The 19,396-nt window shown below is 38.5% G+C and overlaps 1 non-coding gene across 1 annotated transcript; it reads left to right on the forward strand.

The window, feature by feature from the left end:
• The first annotated feature begins 14,892 nt into the window (after positions 1 to 14,892).
• Positions 14,893 to 14,999, forward strand: LOC141618009 (small nucleolar RNA R71). The gene has a single exon (XR_012531274.1). It is a non-coding gene; the product is annotated as a small nucleolar RNA R71 (small nucleolar RNA).
• The last annotated feature ends 4,397 nt before the right edge of the window (positions 15,000 to 19,396 follow it).

Genomic DNA, 19,396 nt, shown 5'->3' on the forward strand with positions numbered 1-19,396 from the left:
TAGCGAGTGGTTCTTGGTACAAAATTTTTGGAATGGTCTTTATGAAGACTCAAGAAACATTCTCAACTTGGGATCAAATGGTATGTTCACCGAAGTTGACGATAATCAAACTTGGAACAAGATTAAGGAAATGGCGGTCCATAACTCACAATATAGTAGACCCCGCAAGGCTACTAGAGGAGGAAAGCATGAAGTGGACTCTATTACTCAATTGGGTGCTCAACTTAGTGCTCATATTGATATCATTAACTTGAAGTTTGAGAAGGCTATGGCTAAACTTAAAGAAGCCTCAAACACACCAAAGCATCATGTTAATGCCATGGTAGCATCTTCATCAATCCCAACTGGGATATGTGAGAATTGTGGAACTTTGGGACATGACCAAAGTGAATGTAGGGGAACAAATGAACAAGTGAATGCTTTTCAAGCATACAAGAGTGGCACCCCTTATTCCAATTATTACAATGAAAACACCAAATTCCACCCAAATCTCTCATACAAAAGCCAAATTGTTCAAAACCCTCAACCAACATACACCCCACCTCCTATAAGAAACCAAAACCAAAGACCCTTTTTCAACCAAAACCAAGGTTACCAAAATCAAACTCCGTACAATCAACAAAATGACCAAGGTTTTGATGTTCAAAAAGCGGTCCTCCAGATGCAAAAGAATCAACAAGAGTTTTTCACTCAAATGCAAAAGGATAGTCAAGCAAAGGACATCACCATCAACAACATCCTAGCCCACACAAAAATGTTGGAAACTCAATTGACCCATCTTGCATCTTCAAGTTCTCAAAGGCAAAAGGGGCAATTACCACCTCAAAGTAATCCCCCAAGACATGAAACGGTTAGTGCCATTCACTTGAGGAGTGGTATGAGGTATGAAGGACCAAAGAAGAAAGTTGAGGATGAAGTTGTGGAAGCTAGTGACAAAGAAGAAGTTGTGCAAAACTCCAAGTAAGGAGAACCAACAAAAGAATAAATTTCAAAGAAAAGTGAAGAGAAGGCCAAGGAGAAGGAGCCCATTGTGATTAGACTTCCATTCCCAAGTCGTCAATCTAAACCTAAGTTTGATGACCAACTTGGATGGAAATTGTGAAGAATTTGGAAGTCTCGATTCCTTTCACGGAATTAATCAATCATGTGCCGACCTATGCAAAGTACATGAAGGACATCCTTACAAAAAAGAAGTCGATCCGGAAGCTTGAAACTATCGCCTTCACTAAGGTGAGTAGTGCAATCCTTCAAGGGAGTTCACCTCCGAAACTTAAAGACCCGGGAAGCTTCTCAATACCGTGTACCATTGGCGACACCACGATCAACAAGGCTTTGTGTGATCTAGGAGCAAGAGTGAGTGTTATGCCGTATTCGGTTAGTAAAAGGTTAGGGATTGGAGAGCTTAAATGTACCAACATCACACTCCAAATGGCCGATAAATCGACGAAGACACCGTTAGGGATATGGGAAGATGTTCCCGTGAGAGTTGGGAAATTTTTCATCCCGGTGGACTTTGTCATTGTTGACATGGAAGAAGACTCCAATATTCCAATAATTCTAGGTAGACCTTTCTTACACACTACCGGTGCGGTGATAGATATGAAGCACGGAGAGCTTACTCTAGAAGTGGGAGACGAGAGCATAACTTTCAATCTTGACAATACCATGAGAGCTCCCCGTTTGCATGAACCATGCTTCATGGTTGACCACTATAGACGGAAGGATGATAGGAAGAAGTCGGAATTCCAATGGAAAAATAAAGTTGATGATGCTCCATTCAAAGTGCAAGAGAATAGCAACAAGGTGAGCTTGAAAATCTCACCCATGACAAGTGAAGAGGATGGTCTCATTGGCCAAAACAAGAAAGAAGGAGAGTTATCTCTATCAACTCAAGAAATTTTCAATGATCAAGTAGACGTAGTTTGCGGTTTTTGGGATGATGAGTTCGAAGGGATATTCAATCCCTACATCGGTAATGCTATGAACCAAGACCATCATGGAGAACAACAAGTGCAAAGATCTATTGAGGATCTTTATCATGATAATGAACAAGCTTTCAACTACTTTTTCAAGGTGTTGAGTAACATCAACAACACCTTGAACATGCCCCCTTGACATCTCACATTGGATGAGAGTTTGGTGGAGTCCTCCCTAAACCACCATTTGTAAATATTCTAACTCCCTAACTTGTATTTCAATTTTTACATTGCATTTTTGTCATTTTTGGATTCATATTTTTGATCCTTGATCAAGATATTCATCATTTTGAGAGAAGTGAGGGAGGAGGGACTTATGATTTTATTGATGTGTAGTGCTTTGACTTAGTGTGGGGATAACAATTACCTAGGCTATTCACGCCTTTATAGTGCCCCTACAATGAAGAAGACGAGCATTGAAGAATGAAAATGATACGGGTTATGCAGTACCCACGGATGGACCTGAATCCGTGTGGACAAGGAAGAATCTGAGGGTCTCAACAGGGAATCCGCTCGTCTAGCAGAATCCGAGCGTCCAATGTCACCAGACGCTCGTCTGGCTGAGCTGTGGAATTAAAAAAAAATGGCCTGTCACTGAATCCGAGCGTCCCGGTGAATAATCCGCTCGTCTGATACAAGACGCTCGTCTTGCAGAGAAGACGCTCGTCTTTCTGCTGTTGAATTTTAAAGTATCACCTTGTAACAGAATTCGATCGTCTTCCAAATAATCCGCTTGTCTCACATTGAAGAATTCGCTCGTCTTTGCACAAAGACGCTCGTCCTGTAGCGTCTTTTCCTGAAGCAAAACGTGCAGAATCCGAGCGTCCCAGTCCTGAATCCGCTCGTCCCTGCTGCTATTTTAAAAATTAACGGGTCTTTTAAACCCTTATTCCCTCATTCATTTTCATTTCTTCTACATTCAAACACTACCCAAAACCCAAAAACCCAAAAAATCCTCATCCTCTACATCAATAAAACAAGATTTCCTCAACCAAATTCAACAAAATCAAATCCAAACTTCCCCACAATAAAAATTAATCACTCCTTTTACAACAACAATTCATTCAAATACCAAAATCTTCAACCTTTGAGTCGATTTTTAAGATACAAAGCAACATCCTTTCATCTTAAATCGATTTGGGCATAACTAAAAATTGAAGATTTCAATCTTTCTTTGGTGTAATCAACAATAGCAAGAACTAAAGGAGGTAACAAGGCACCCCCCCAAAGAAGACACTTTCAAAAAGGCAACAAATTCTTCAAGCAAAACAATTGTCAAAGGCATTGGTAGTCCATGAGGCAAGATTGGAGGTTCAACAAGGTCCCCCTATGGAAGCTACAACATCAACAACTCCGGTCATTGAACAATTATCTAATTATCCGGAGGTAATTTTCACTTCTGACTCTCATAGGGATAAATTTGTTCTCTATGCTAAGAAGACCATTATGCTTACAAAATTTATTTGTGAAGATGCTTTGATAAAGTTGGGTGTTCTTGAACAAACCAAAACCTTTTTTGAGGCTATGGGGTTGGGTAAATTGTTTACCATGAAAGAATTGACATACCCCTCCCTCACATTGGAATTTTTGAGTTCCTTGAAAGTTACAAGGGTGGAAACTAGAACCCACATCGAGTTTCGTCTTGCAAATGTCAATAGACGCATCACTTTTGGTGAATTGAGTAAAATTTTAGGCCTTAGTGATACCCCGTACTATGAAAAGATCCCCGAAAATTATGACCCCGCTCCTCTTTGGGAGGCAATTTACGGAAAGAAATTTGTGCGTTTTCATGATTGTCGTGCTCTATTAGTCCACCATCCGGGCATTAGAGTGTGGCATAATGTCATTGGGAATACTTTGATAGCAAGAAATGGCACTAATCATCTTACCAAACTCGATTTTGTTCTTCTTGAGTTGGCCTTGAACATAGGAAGGGAATATACTAAGCCATACAATGCTTTAAGACTTTTGGTTGAACGATGGCTTAATGTCGATTGTGGTAAAGAGGGCACCGCTTTTATTGTGAACGGAGGACTAGTTACCTATTTGGCCAAGCACTTTAACCTAAATTTCAACAAAGAAAAAACTTATATGGCGGTTAAAGGAGGTCATCTCATTGATATGGACACCATGATTCACAAGTTTAAGTGGGTCAAGCATGCTCCTCTTGACACCAAATATGGGTGGTTAACCAATGAAGCTAGATCCTTCACCTTGCCTTCAAAGATTTGCCAATTGAGTGTTCACCGACCAAACTACCTTCTTCCACTCTTCGAGGAGACCCTGTATATCATTCAACAACAAAAAGGCGAGATTGATAAGCCCTCCTCCTCCATTGTCACACCACCCTACCCATTTGAGTATCACGAGTTCAAACCCAAGGATGTCGAGGTAGGAAATGATTACTTGACTCTACTCATGAGGGAAATTCACAAGCAAGCTTACAATGATAGAGTGGATGCTTATAAGGCCCAATATCCGCCCCTCCTACATCTAGCTAGGCAAGGACTTCTTGATCCATCATGTCCTTTGCCTAGTTGGGCGGATAGGGAAGTTTTCTTTCCTAGCACCTCTAGTGGTGGAAGACCGGGTGGAGAGGAGAATGTTGTTGATGAGGGTGTTGATGAAGAAGGTGATGAACAAGAGGTTCAAGATAATGTTGAAGAAGAAGAAAGTGAGGAAGAGCAAGGAAGTGAAAGTGGGAGTGGAGATGATTGGTCGTGATCCCTTGTGAGGGTTTAGTTTAAAGTACTTGTCGTTAGGAGCACCTAGACCAAAACACAATTTATAACTTCACAAACAACTCTACAATTAGTAAAGAGGCAAGTAAAGGTCGGATCCCAAGGGACGGAAATTGAGATGAGATTTCTATTGCAACTAGCGGTGTCTAAGGGTGTCACAATTGGGGTTTGAAGTAGAAGATCACTAAACTAAATAGCAATGAAAGTAAGCAAGCAAGATGAATTGAAAGAGATGTAAACAATTGATAAAAAGCACTAGGGTGTCATGGGGTCATAGGGGATTCATGGGAATTGATCATACAAACATATTCTCAAATAATAAGCAAGCAATTATTGTTGTGATGGATCGAGTTTGTTTATATCTTACAATCCTAGGAAAGTTTGGGCCCCGGAGCCGAATCGATTAGATTGTACAACACCTACAAGTCGACTTAATCTTCCCTACTCAACAATATGCATGGTCTAATGAGACTCGAGTTGGTTTATGTCTTACAAGTCTCATTGAAAAGATAGGTGATGGGTAAAAAATGCAAGGATTCATAGGCTCGCATTTCATCAAACATAACATGTGCAAAAGTTGAGATCACAACAAGCAAGCAAATAAATTATGAAAACATATTAAATTAAGCATGAATCATTCCCCATGTTGGTTTCCCCTAATTACCCATTAACCCTAGCTAAGGAAACTACTCACTCATTATAATGTTGAACATGCTAGCAAGGTTGTCAATCATTCCATCAATGTAAAACATGATGAATAAATGAAGATGATTAATAATAATTAAAAAGGGATTAAGAGAATTATACCTACTAATGATTCCAATAATAAAGCAAAGAATAAAAGAAGTACTTGATGCTTGATTGAGAGGTTGTCAATCTCCCAATAATAACCCAAATAATCTTCAATTACCCAAAATAAAGGATGAACAAGAGAGAGATTAAGGAAATAAAACTTGTATTAAAACTTGATTAAATGTTGATTACAAGATTAAAGAGAGATTTGATTGATATTAACTACACTAAAGATTGCTAAGAAGAACATGCTCTTCTAATTAGACTAATGGGGTATTTATAGTGGGGATTAGGTACATAAATTAGGGTTTACTAAGGGCTTAAATGACGATTAAGTCAGGAATCGCCGGTCTCTAGGGAGACTCCGGTCTCTTTTTCGCCGGTCTTAGAAAAAGATGTGCATCCTTCCTTGAAGCTTGTAGAAGACGAAATGGGACTGTCTGGGAATCCGGGCGTCTTTAGCACGGGACGGGCGGATTTGGCAGCTTCTGGACGGGCGTCCAAAGGGGGAAGACGGGCGTCTTCTGGAGGTTTTGCCCGGGCGTCCGGCTGAGGAAGACGCTCGGATTGTAGGCCATGGACGGGCGTCTTCAGGTCAATCCGCACGGATTGTCAGGCAGTTTCTTTCCTTCTTTTTTTCTTCCTTTTTCTTCATAAAATCCTTGAGGATTTCCTCGGGGATGCAAGGATTTCTTCATCATTGCCCATCTACTATGATATGTACAAAGGCCTTCTAGTCTTGTCTTCTCTTTGATGCTTGGTCCTTAGATTCAATCAATTTAGCTCCATTTTGCCATGAAAATGCAAGGTTTGCACTCCTTTCCTACCAAGGACACAAAACCTCAAAGAATATGCAAAACAAAGAACCAAAGACAATAAATGACCCAAATATGCACTAAAAAGCATGGGAACAAGGCTAATTCGGGGACTAAATATGCTCTAATTATGGTCACATCAAATATCCCCGAACCGAACATTTGCTCGTCCCGAGTAAAGAGGTGACAAAGACTAGGACCATTATTTAAACTAACCTAATAACATAGCCGATATGAGACAATTAGCGGGTCTCACTCCGCCCCTTCAACTCACAAAAAGACAACCATGAGGTAGGATGCCTTCTTGCAAGGCATAGTGGGTCTTGCCAAAATGGCGACACATCCAAACATTAATCACACAAAATCAAGTAATGGATGCATCTACAAAAGAATAGCCACTTTCCTCATCTAAGTGGCGAAAATTATCTACAAGGGAAGCAATTCAAGGGTACACACTCCTTCATAGATGCAATTTCTTCAAACTACTAAGCCTAGAAGGATACCAATAAATCACCTCCAAGTTGTGTCAAGCTACGGTACCTTTGTCCTCAATCGTTAAATGCTTTTGTCAAGAGTAGACTCCCTATGGCGTTAGAAACACTGGAGGATCGCGGAATTCCCCCTCTCTCCTAGACGAGAAGAAGGGTCGTCCCCTCTCTACCATGCACAAAAATGGATACGATGGATAAAGGGATCGATAGTATTTGAGTTTCATTTGGGAGTTTGCTTTGTTGTTGTTTTTCCCCCCCAATTTCTTGTGGCATATAACATTTGAGAACACTTTCTTGCCATTTCTTTGATTTTGGAATTTCAATACTTGACAACTTTTCAACTTTTTGCATTTCTTTTTGAACATTTTAAAAGTCACCCCATATGTAGTGAGGGTGCCTTATATTTGAAGCTTTAGGAGTCTATTTTTGCTCCTCTTTTCATTTGATGTATTTTTGCAAACTTTCTTTCACTTTTCATTTCATTGAACTCAAATCAATTTCTTTTTGTGCCCATTTCCTTTGATGAAAAAAATGTGGTAGAACATGGATGAATGATGGATGCATGGTTTCAAGGGTCACCTTGGAATAAACGGTAGCCAAGGAGTTATCACACCACAAGGTACTCTTGACTAGGCCTTAATCCATGGGTCAAAGGATACTAGCATGACAAATCCTAGGGTGTTTTACAAGTATTCTAACAAGCAAAGTCTTAAGAAGAAAAAGCATCAACTAGGGCCTATATACACTTGTCAAGCTTCCCAAGTAGACGGTTTCACAAAATTTTTCTAACATGCAAACTACATGCCATGATGCAACTAACATATATACAACCTAATGCACATGCTTCTACCAACTAATATGCCATATAAACTAAATGTAAGTCCTAAGTTCACATTGTTATACCGTATCAATCAAAATAAAGCTACATAATCATTAACATAAAGAGGAAAAAGGAGATTGGAAAGATCATACCATGCGGTCTTCAATATCCTCATGTCTCGGATGTGGCGTAGTCGATCAATGTGAACAAGGATAGAAAAACAAAACAATATATACAATAATATATACATGACTACACTACAAAGGAAATGAACTTGTTTTTGGTTTTTCAAAATTTTCAATTTTTTATGGTTTTTTCGAATTTTTTTTGATTTTTTGATTTTTGAATATAAGTTAAGTTAGAATTCCCCATCCCCACACTAATATGGCACTGTTCTCAATGGCCAAAATGATGAGAAATTATGCAAACATGATGCATGATTTCTACACTAAATGCAAGCTATACTATACTACACTAAATGATGCATGGGTTTTTGTTTATGACGGAGAGCGTAATTTAGATTACCTCCCGTTGCGTATGCATGTACTTCCCCAAACCGAGATAGACATTATTTCTAATGTCCTATAGTTGGGGGTAGTTCATGCACACAAAATACAATGCATGAAACTAAATTTGTCATTTTGGATTTTCAAAAGTGGGAACAATGAAATAAGAACACCTCAATGGGGCTGAGGTGTTAGTCCTCTATGTTGCTAGGACTCTCCAACCATGATCAAGATAAAATAAATAAAACAAAGAAAGATGTAGACAAACCTCAAGAGGGTAGGAGCCTCCAAAGCTTGCTAGTCTTCCACCATATCATCATTGTCATCATCTTCCTCAATAGAAGTGGACTCATCACCACTTCCCTCTTCACTTCCATGCTCACTTCCTTCATTATCCTCTTCTTCTTCTTCATTAGCCTCTTCTTCTTCATTTACCTTTTCATCAACAACCTCATCACCGACAACCTCATCGTCACCCGGAATCTCACCCCTAGATGCACTTGGAAAGAAGACTTCCCTATCCGCCCAACTAGGCAAAGGACATGAAGGATCAAGTAGTCCTTACCTAGCTAAATGAAGGAGGGGTGGATATTGGGCTAAGTATGAATCTTCCCGATCCTTATAAGCTTTTTTGTGCATCTCTTGCATAAGTAGAGTCATGTAGTCTTTGCTTGCTTCAACACCTTCGGGTTTGAACTATTGATACTTGAATGGATAGGGTGGTGTGACAATGGAGGAGGAGGGCATTTCAATTTCACCCCTTTGTTGACGGATGATGTATTCGGCTTCTTTTGAGAGGGGAAGGAGGTACTTGGTCCGATGGACACTCAAACGGCATATCTTGGAAGGCAAAGTAAAAGATCTAGCATAATTGGTGAGCCACACATACTTGGTGTCAAGAGGATTATGGGTAACCCACTTGTACTTGTTAATCATGGCATCCTTGTCAATGAGATGACCCCCTTTTTTCACCACATACTTGCTATCCTTGTTGAAATTCGGATCAAAGTACTTAGCCAAAAGAGTGACTAGACCTCCATTTACAATAAAAGCGGTGCCTTGCTTTCCACAATCAATATTGAGCCATCTTTCCACCAAAAGCCTTAGAGAATTGTAAGGCTAGGTGAATTCCCTTCCAATATTTAAGGCCGACTCAAGTAGAACACAATCGTGCTTGGTAAAGTGGTTAATGCCTTTTCTTGCAATGATAGTATTCCTGATGACCTTGTGCTACACTCTAATGCCCGGATGGTGTACTAATAGAGCGCGACTAGCATGATAGTTCTCAAATTTCCTCCCGGAAATCGTCTCCCAAAGAGGAGCGGGGTCATATTTTTCGGGCTTCTTGTAATAACTAGGTGAATCACTAAGACCTAATACTTTACCCAATTCATCAAAGGTGATGCGCCTACTCACATTGGCAAGGCGGAACTCGATGTTTTCTCTAGTCTCTACCTTAGTCACTTTCAAAGAACTCAAGAATTCTAAGGTAAGGGAGGGGTATGTCAATTCTCTTGTAGCAAACAATTTTCCCAACCCCATGGCTTCAAAGAAGGCTTTTGTTTGTTCAAGGACACTCAATTTGTTCAAGGCATCTTCACATATGAATTTGGTGGGTAGAAAGGATTTTCTAGCATACTTGGCAAATATATCCCTATGGGAGTTAGAAATGAAAATTACCTCCGGATAGTTTGATAATTGAGCAATTTCCGGAGTTGTTGATGTTGTTGCTTCCAAGGGAGGATTTTGTTGTTGTACTTCCAAGTGTGAACTAGCTACCACCATAGCCAATGAGGCTTTCTTTGCTTGAAGACATTTTTGTCTTGTTGAGAGTGCCTTTGCCTTAGGTGCCTTTGTTGATCCTTTTGTTCTTGTCATTGATGAAAATACCAAGAAAAGAGTGAAAATTTTCAATTTCCAAGTATACCCAAATCGATTTTAAGATGAAAGGCTTTGCCTTTGTAATTTCAAAAATCGACTCAAAGGTTGAAGATTTTGGTGTTTGGTTTGATTTTTGTTGGAAGAGGAGTGATTAATTGTTGTTAAAAGGAAGTTTGGATTTGATTTTGTTGAATTTGGTTGAGGAAATCTTGTTTTGGTGATGGAGAGGATGAGGGTTTTGAGTTTTGGGGTTTATGGGTAGTGTTTTGAATGAATGAATGAAGAAATGAATGTGGGAGGGGGTATTTAAAATACCCGAAATTTTCAAAACTGCAGGGGAAGACGGGCGTCTTTCCTTCGGGACGCTCGGATTCTACCTATTTTGGGTTCAGGATTCTCGCCTAAAGACGGGTGTCTTTCAGCAAAGACGCTAGGATTTATCGACTGCAGAACGGGCTTCTTCTGCTGAAGACGGGCGGATTATCAGACATTGAGCTTTCCTTGTTTCACACTGGCAAAAAGACGGGCGTCTTTCCTTTAAAGACGGGCGGATTTCTGAAGATGAGCGTCTTCTCTACCAGGACGCTCGGCTTCTTCGACAGTCCCAAAATTTCAAATTTTCAGCTCAGATGGACGGGCGGATTTTGACGAAGACGCCCGGATTGCCTGAAGACGAGCGGATTCTGCTTGAAGACGCTCGGATTCTCCCTGTTTTATCCGGATTCAGTTCCATCCGTGTACTTGCATATCCCTTGTCATTTATCATTCTTCAAATCCCGTGTTCTTTATTGTAGGGGCACTACTAAGACATGAATAGCCTAGCCAATTGCTATCCCCACACTAAGCTAAAACACTACGCATCAATAAAATCATTAGTCCCTCCCTCACTTCTCTAAAAAATGATAATTATCTTGGTCAAAGCGTAAAAATCCAAAAATGACAAAAATGCAATGTAAGAATTAAAATGCGAGTTAGGGAGTTAGAAATATTTACAAATGGTGGTTTAGGGAGGACTCCACCAAACTCTCATCCTTAGTGAGATGTCATGGGGGCATGTCCAAGGTGTTGTTGATGTTGCTCAACATCTTGAAGAAGTAGTCAAAAGCTTGTTCATTATCATGATAAAGATCTTCAATAGATCTTTGCCCTTGTTGTCCTTCATGTCGGTCTTTATCAATAGCATTACCAATATAGGGATTAAAAATCCCTTCAAACTCATCGGCCCAAAGACCACAAACTTCATCTACTTGATCACTAAAGATCTCTTGAGTTGATAGAGACAACTCTCCTACTTTCTTGTCTTGGCCAATGAGGCCATCCTCTTCATTGCTTGACTTTGGTGAGCTTTTCAAGCTCTCTTTGTTACAATTCACTTGCTCTCTGAATGGAGCATCACCAATTTTCTTTTTCCATTGGATTTCCGACTTCTTCCTATCATCCTTTCGGCTATAATGATCAACCATAAAACATGTTTCATGCAAACGGGGAGCTCTCATGGTCTTGTCAAGATTGAAAGTTATGCTCTCATCTTCCACTTCTAGAGTGAGCTATCCATGCTTCACATCAATCACCGCACCCGCGCACTACTACAGATACAGGCTATAACAACGGTCAAAAACCGTTGTTATATAAAAAAGCGGACGTTGTTAAAGCGTCCGTTGTAGAAGGTTTTAACAATGGTTGGTTTACTTAACGAAACCGTTGTTAAAACTATTAACAACGGTTTTATGTATAAAAACCCGTTGTGGAAAGTGTGACTCAATTTTGGGGGGAAAGTTATAACAACGGGTTGTAATATACAAAACCGTTGTTATAACTAAAGACAACGGGTTGTTTCTCAATAACCGTTGTTGTTTGTTCTTAAAAAATAAAAAAAAATTAAATTAAATATTACTAGATGCATGCATAATTACGGCCTGTTAGAATTCCGATGCATGCATTATTACTGACATCACTGTACATATGAACGGATAATATGGAATGAAAAGGGTTAGTAATAGGATTTGAAGCAGCATTATTGAGAGATATGATGATGATTATTATGGCACAACTTCCTAACATATATATTAATTAAAAAGCAATTAACTCAACCCACACATTGCTTACTATAAATACATTGCATATCTCAACTAACATTTCCATTATCTCATATATTCATCTCCAAACTCTAACTGTTAAAACAAACTCTACTTAATCTTTCAAATCAAACTCAAAAAACTCTAACAAAATGAATGATTTCATCCTAAAGACTCTTACCATGATCGAGAACAACAACAACTTCATCCGCCGGTTCCTCCATATTGAGGAAAGTTTCAGGAGCTACCTTGCGGAAGCTCGATCCGCACCAAGCACGCCAAAGAAAATGGCTTGACGGAGCAAAGAGCAGCGATTGCGCTATATGACGATATAGCAATCACTGAACGGAACCTCCAAATAGCCAAGGAGGAGAGGACGGATACGATAGAGCACAATAAGATCCTCCATGAAAATATAAGAATTGCATTTTTACATATGTAATTTTTTTTTAATTTATGTATTTATAAATATATATATATATATTAATTATGTTTATCTTACTTCTTCATCTTGCTTCTTCATTGTTTTAGTAACTAATTATGCGAACAATACTTAAACAAATAACATAATGGTCGATAAAAACACATACATGCAAAAGAAATAAATAGAAAAAGAAAATAATGACGATGAAACTAACAAAGGATTTGACGGGATTTACCTGATAAATACAGAACATAATAGACGATGAAATCACAGTGACGGCGAGAAGATAAAGCGACGATGAGAAAGAGAGAAATAGAGAAAGAGAGAAAGAGAGTGTGTATGTGTTTTGTGTTTGTTTGTCTCGTTTGTGTTTGTGTTTGTGTATTAAGGGTTGTGTTTTGTGGGCATAGCAGACTTACTTTTGTGTGGTTTATAGTATGGAAGGTATTGACAACGGTTATTAAACAACAACCGTTGTAAAATATGTTTTAACAACGGTTGTAAAAAACACCCGTTGTTAAATAAGTTTTAACAACGGGTTTCAAAAATAACCGTTGTGATTACTTTTCACTAACTTTGCGCCAATTTTGCGCCAAATTATTAACAACGGTTGTGCATGTGTGACCCGTTGTTTTAAAACTAATAACAACGGTTTTTATAACCATACCCGTTGTAATTGATTTTAGTAAAATTCGCGCCATACATTCTACAACGTCTATTGTGATTTTCGTGAATAATCGTTGTTAAAGGGGCGTTGTAGTTGCCTGGATTTGTAGTAGTGGCGGTGTGTAAGAAAGGTCTTCCTAGAATGATTGGAATGTTGGAGTCTTCTTCCATGTCAACAATGATAAAGTCCACCGGGATGAAAAATTTCCCAACTCTTACGGGAACATCTTCCCATATCCCTAATGGTGTCTTCGTCGATCTATCGGCCATTTGGAGTGTGATATTGGTGCATTTAAGCTCTCTCATCCCTAATCGTTTACTCACCGAGTACGGCATAACACTCACACTAGCCCCTAGATCACATAAGGCTTTGTTGATCGTGGGTTCACCAATGGTACACGGTATTGAGAAGCTTCCCGGATCTTTGAGTATTGGAGGTGAACTCCCTTGAAGGATTGCACTACTCACCTTAGTGAAGGCGATAGTCTCAAGCTTCCGGATTGACTTCTTCTTTGTGAGGATGTCTTTCATGTATTTCGCATAGGCCGGCACGTGATTGATTAATTCCGTGAAAGGAATTGAGACTTCCAAATTCTTCACAATTTCCATAAATTTTCCAAGTTGGTCATCAAATTTGGGCTTGGCTTGACGACTTGGAAAAGGAAGTCTAATCAGAATGGGCTCCTTCTCCTTGACCTTGTCTTCATTTTTCTTTGAAATTTCTTCTTTTGATGGTTCTCCATCCTTGGAGTTTTGCACAATTTCTTCTTTGTCACTAGCTCCCACAACTTCATCCTCAACTTTCTTCTTCGGTGCTTCATACCTTGTACCACTTCTCAAGTGAATGGCACTAACCGTTTCATGTCTTGGGGGATTACTTTGAGGTGGTAATTGCCCTTTTTGTCTTTGTGAGCTTGAAGATGCTAGTTGAGTCAATTGGGTTTCCAACATTTTGGTGTGAGCTAGGATGTTGTTGATGGTGATTTCCTTTGCTTGACTATGTTTTTGCATTTGAGTGAAACACTCTTGTTGATTCTTTTGCATTTGGAGGACCGCTTTTTGAACGTCAAAACCTTGGTCATTTTGTTGATTGTATGGAGTTTGATTTTGGTAACCTTGGTTTTGGTTGTAAAAGGGTCTTTGATTTTGGTTTCTCATGGGAGGTGGAGTGTATGTTGGTTGAGGGTTTTGAACATTTTGGCTTTTGTATGAGTGATTTGGATGGAATTTGGTGTTTTCATTGTAATAATTTGAATAAGGGGTACCACTCTTGTATGCTTGGAAAGCATTCACTTGTTCATTTGTTCCCCTACATTCACTTTGGTCATGTCCCAAAGTTCCACAATTCTCACATATCCCACTTGGGATTGATGAAGATGCCGTCATGGCATTAACATGATGCTTTCGTGATTTTGAGGCTTCTTCAAGTCTAGCCATAGCTTTTTCAAACTTCAAATTGATGGTATCAATGTGAGCACTAAGTTGAGCACCCAATTGAGTAATGGAGTCCACTTCATGCTTTCCTCCTCTAGTAGCCTTGCGAGATCTACTATATTGTGAGTTATGGACCGCCATTTCCTCAATTTTGTTCCAAGTTTGATTGTCATCAACTTCGGTGAACATTCCATTTGATCCCATGTTGAGAATGTTCCTTGAATCCTCATAAAGACCGTTCCAAAATTATTGTACCAAGAACCACTCGCTAAGTCCATGGTGAGGACATGAGCGACAAATTCCCTTGAATCGCTCCCAAGCTTCATACAAAGATTCTTCATCTCTTTGCTTAAAGCCCGTAATTTGAGCTCTTAGCATGTTAGTCTTTTCCGGTGGATAGAACTTTTTGTAGAAAGCTAGAGCCAACTTCTTCCAAGAATCAATTCCGAGAGTAGACTTATCAAGGCCTTTCAACGATTGTTTCGTGGTGCCAATTAGAGAAAAAGGAAATAAGACCCATCCAATTTGATCTTGAGTTACACCGGTTTGATAAATTGCATCACAATAGTCACAAAAAGTCTTCGTATGAGAATGAGGGTCTTCACTAGGCATCCCCCCAAATTGACTTCTTTCGACTAATTGGATAAATGCAGATTTGGCAATAAAATTTCCGGTTAAGTGTTGTGGTGTGGGAGTACCATTGGGTAGGTTCTCCTCGGTGGGTACGGAATGTGATGAAAACTTAGGCATTGTGGGTTGATTTTGTGTTGGATTTTGTGTTAGGTTCTCCTCACCTTCTCTTGCAAAAGGGTTGATGAACTCAATAGTATTTGGTTGAATATCTACAACCTCAACGATACCTCTCAAAGTTCTCCTAGCAAGTCTTCTATTGGTTGTCAAAGTCCTTTCAATTTCGTGATCAAAGGGTAACAAGTCACCTTGTGATCTTCTACACATGCAAAATATCAAACAACTCGAAAATAATTAGAACAAACCTTGAAGAGTTTTACTTCCCCAAGGCAAAGAAAGACACAACTAATAACAATACAAGAAAATCTAAATCAAGTTAACACCATCCCCGGCAACGGCGCCATTTTTGGTCGTGATCCATTGTGAGGGGTTTAGTTTTCAGTACTTGTCGTTAGGAGCACCTAGACCAAAACACAATTTTAACTTCACAAACAAGTCTACAATTATTAAAGAGGCAAGTAAAGGTCGGATCCCAAGGGACGGGAATTGAGATGAGTTTTCTATTGCAACTAGCGGTGTCTAAGGGTGTCACAATTGGGGTTTGAAGTAGAAGATCACTAAACTAAATAGCAATGAAGGTAAGCAACAAGATGAATTGAAAGGGATGTAAACAATTGATAAAAAGCACTAGGGTGTCATGGGGTCATAGGGGATTCATGGGAATTGATCATACAAACATATTCTCAAATTATAAGCAAGCAATTATTGTTGTGATGGATCGAGTTGGTTTATATCTTACAATCCTAGGAAAGTTTGGGTCCCGGAGCCGAATCGATTAGATTGTACAACACCTACAAGTTGACTTAATCTTCCCTACTCAACAATATGCATGGTCTAATGAGACTCGAGTTGGTTTATGTCTTACAAGTCTCATTGAAAAGATAGGTGATGGTTAAAATATGCAAGGATTCATAGGCTCATATTTCATCAAACATAACATGTGCAAAAGTTGAGATCACAACAAGCAAGAAATAAATTATGAAAACATATTAAATTAAGCATGAATCATTCCCCATGTTGGTTTCCCCTAATTACCCATTAACCCTAGCTAAAGAAACTACTCACTCATTATCATGTTGAACATGCTAGCAAGGTTGTCAATCATACCAACAAAGTAAAACATGATGAATAAATAAAGATGATTAAAAATAATTAAAAAGGGATTAAGAGAATTATACCTACTAATGATTCCAATAATAAAGCAAAGAATAAAAGAAGTACTTGATGCTTGATTGAGAGGTTGCCAATCTCCCAATAATAACCCAAATGATCTTCAATTACCCAAAATAAAGGATGAACAAGAGAGAGATTAAGGAAATAAAACTTGTATTAAAACTTGATTAAATGTTGATTATAAGATTAAAGAGAGATTTGATTGATATTAACTACACTAAAGATTGCTAAGAAGAACATGCTCTTCTAATTAGACTAATGGGGTATTTATAGTGGGGATTAGGTATATAAATTAGGGTTTACTAAGGGCTTAAATGACGATTAAGTCCTTGAGGAATCACCGGTCTCTAGGGAGACTCCGGTCTTAGAAAAAGATGTGAATCCTTCCTTGAAGCTTGTAGAAGACGAAATGGGACTGTCTGGGAATCCGGGCGTCTTTAGCACGGGACGGGCGGATTTGGCAGCTTCTGGACGGGCGTCCAAAGGGGGAAGACGGGCGTCATCTGGAGGTTTTGCCCGGGCGTCCGGCTGAGGAAGACGCTCGGATTGTAGGCCTTGGACGGGCGTCTTCACGTCAATTCGCACGGATTGTCAGACAGTTTCTTTCCTTCTTCTTTTCTTCCTTTTTCTTCATAAAATCCTTGAGGATTTCCTCGGGGATGCAAGAATCTTTTGTCATCATTGCCCATCTACTATAGTATGTACAAAGGCCTTCTAATCTTGTCTCTCATTGATGCTTGGTCATTGAATTCAATCAATTTAGCCTCATTTTGCCATGAAAATGCAAGGTTTGCACTGCTTTCCTACCAAGGACACAAAACCTCAAAGAATATGCAGAACAAAGAACTAAAGACAATAAATAACCCAAATATGCACTAAAAAGCATGGGAACAAGGCTAATTCGGGGACTAAATATGCTCTAATTATGGTAACATCAATGATTCCACATCTATGGAGGAAGATGATGATAATGATGATATGATGGAGGATTAGCAAACCTTGGATGCTTCTACACTCTTTCACCCATCTTATGGTATGTGTACTTCTTTTGTTTTATTTATTGTATTTTGATCATTTGATTGAGGAGTCCTAGCAACATGGAGGACTAACACCTTGGCTTTATTAAGGTGTTCTTTTTATTGTTCCCACATGTAAAATCCAAAATGACAATTTGTAGTTTCATGCATTGCATTCCGTGTGCATGAACTACCCCAAAATTGAAGACGTTAGAAATAATATCTATTTTTCTTTGGGGAAGTCCATGCATACGCATCGGGAGGTAATCTAAATTACGCTCTCCGCCATAACAAAAACCCATGCATCATGTAGTGTAGCTTAGCATAGTTTGTGTTGGAATATGTGTCCTCCGACAATAATTCGATCACAATTGTCGATCATAATGATCACATGTTTAAATCTCATTTTAAGAATACATGTGGGATGTAATATTTTTACAGTCAACTGGTCCACACATATCGGTAATGATTGGCTGACTAGAGTTTGACATTACTGTCGTGCGACGGTGGTGATCAGTTGATCCCCTTAGGTCATACCTATAGGGAAATACTCTTAATTGATTATTTAATTAATCGTATGCCGATACGAGTTACATAAATTGCTTAAAATTGACGGATGATTTTGTGAGTATAATTAACGTATCTTATTGTAATATGATTAAATGAGACACGGTCTAAGTAATCGAATTGTTTTATTACTTAGATGAAATTATTGTTTACAGAAACAATTGAAACAGAATGAATAAATTATTATAAATACAGAATGTTGTAGTTTATAATTCGGAAACACTTTTGGTACAAGTAATTACGAATTACTAGTCGATTTTGTAAATGACATATTTTATAAGTATGTTGATTTTTAATATGTTAAAAATACATTACATTGTGACATGTCATGTAACATGTTACATGTGACAAAATTGACAAATGACAAAATAAAATGGACCTATCTAGTTTTGGGTTTAAAGTTGTACCTTAATTAGGAATATTAAGTACATGGACCCTAAATAAGAATATAATTTTTGTTAAGATACAAAAGAGGTTTCACTTTTGTGACCCTATACACCATGATTTGATGTATGGCTAGCCCATTATCAAAGGTGATTATATTCTAAACCAAACTAGAATGATATATCATGAAGATGATGCAAGACTCAAATTGGTAACCCAAGATTAAACCTTAAATTCTGGAATGATTAACGCAAAGAGTTATCGAGTACTCTTGAAACCATTAGATCTTATGGTATATGCGTATCTTGTATTCAAATCAAGATGTCTCGTGCCTTTTGGTTGAAAAGGAAATCGAGGTTATAAATCATTGATCCAAAATAGGTTGATCATTTTCTTTTACCAACGATTTAAGTTGACGCTAATGTGTTCACTTAATAAGGTAAATAGAGAAATCTTTGAAGAAGTACAAAGAGTTCAAGGAATCACGATTTAGTCGTGATGGGATTATCAAAGTGAAGACTTTGATATAAGCCAAAGGAAATGTGATATAGTATCACATGTAAATCTCTCTTAGCACGCATTATGGGATAATATGTGGTTGGATAAGAATTCAAACGCTATTCGATATGTTTGGACTTCGATCGAGTCACTTTGAGTTGCTTGATCCTTTTGGGGATTTTATCATTTTGTCTAAATTATTTTTCCAATAAATCTAAAACAAATCATATGAGATATGAAATGGTAGGGTACCATGTTTGTAATTTTTCAAAAGAAACAAATGCTCATTTTTTCTTAATATAATCACGAGTACACCGGGTTTGTGGCTCGTGAAGCTGTCTTTCTAAAATACAAGTTTATTTCTAGAAGACAGAGTGGGAGAAATTA

The sequence above is a fragment of the Silene latifolia genome, chromosome 1, assembly GCF_048544455.1.
Source record: "Silene latifolia isolate original U9 population chromosome 1, ASM4854445v1, whole genome shotgun sequence".
In the NCBI taxonomy this organism is placed as follows: Eukaryota; Viridiplantae; Streptophyta; class Magnoliopsida; order Caryophyllales; family Caryophyllaceae; genus Silene; species Silene latifolia.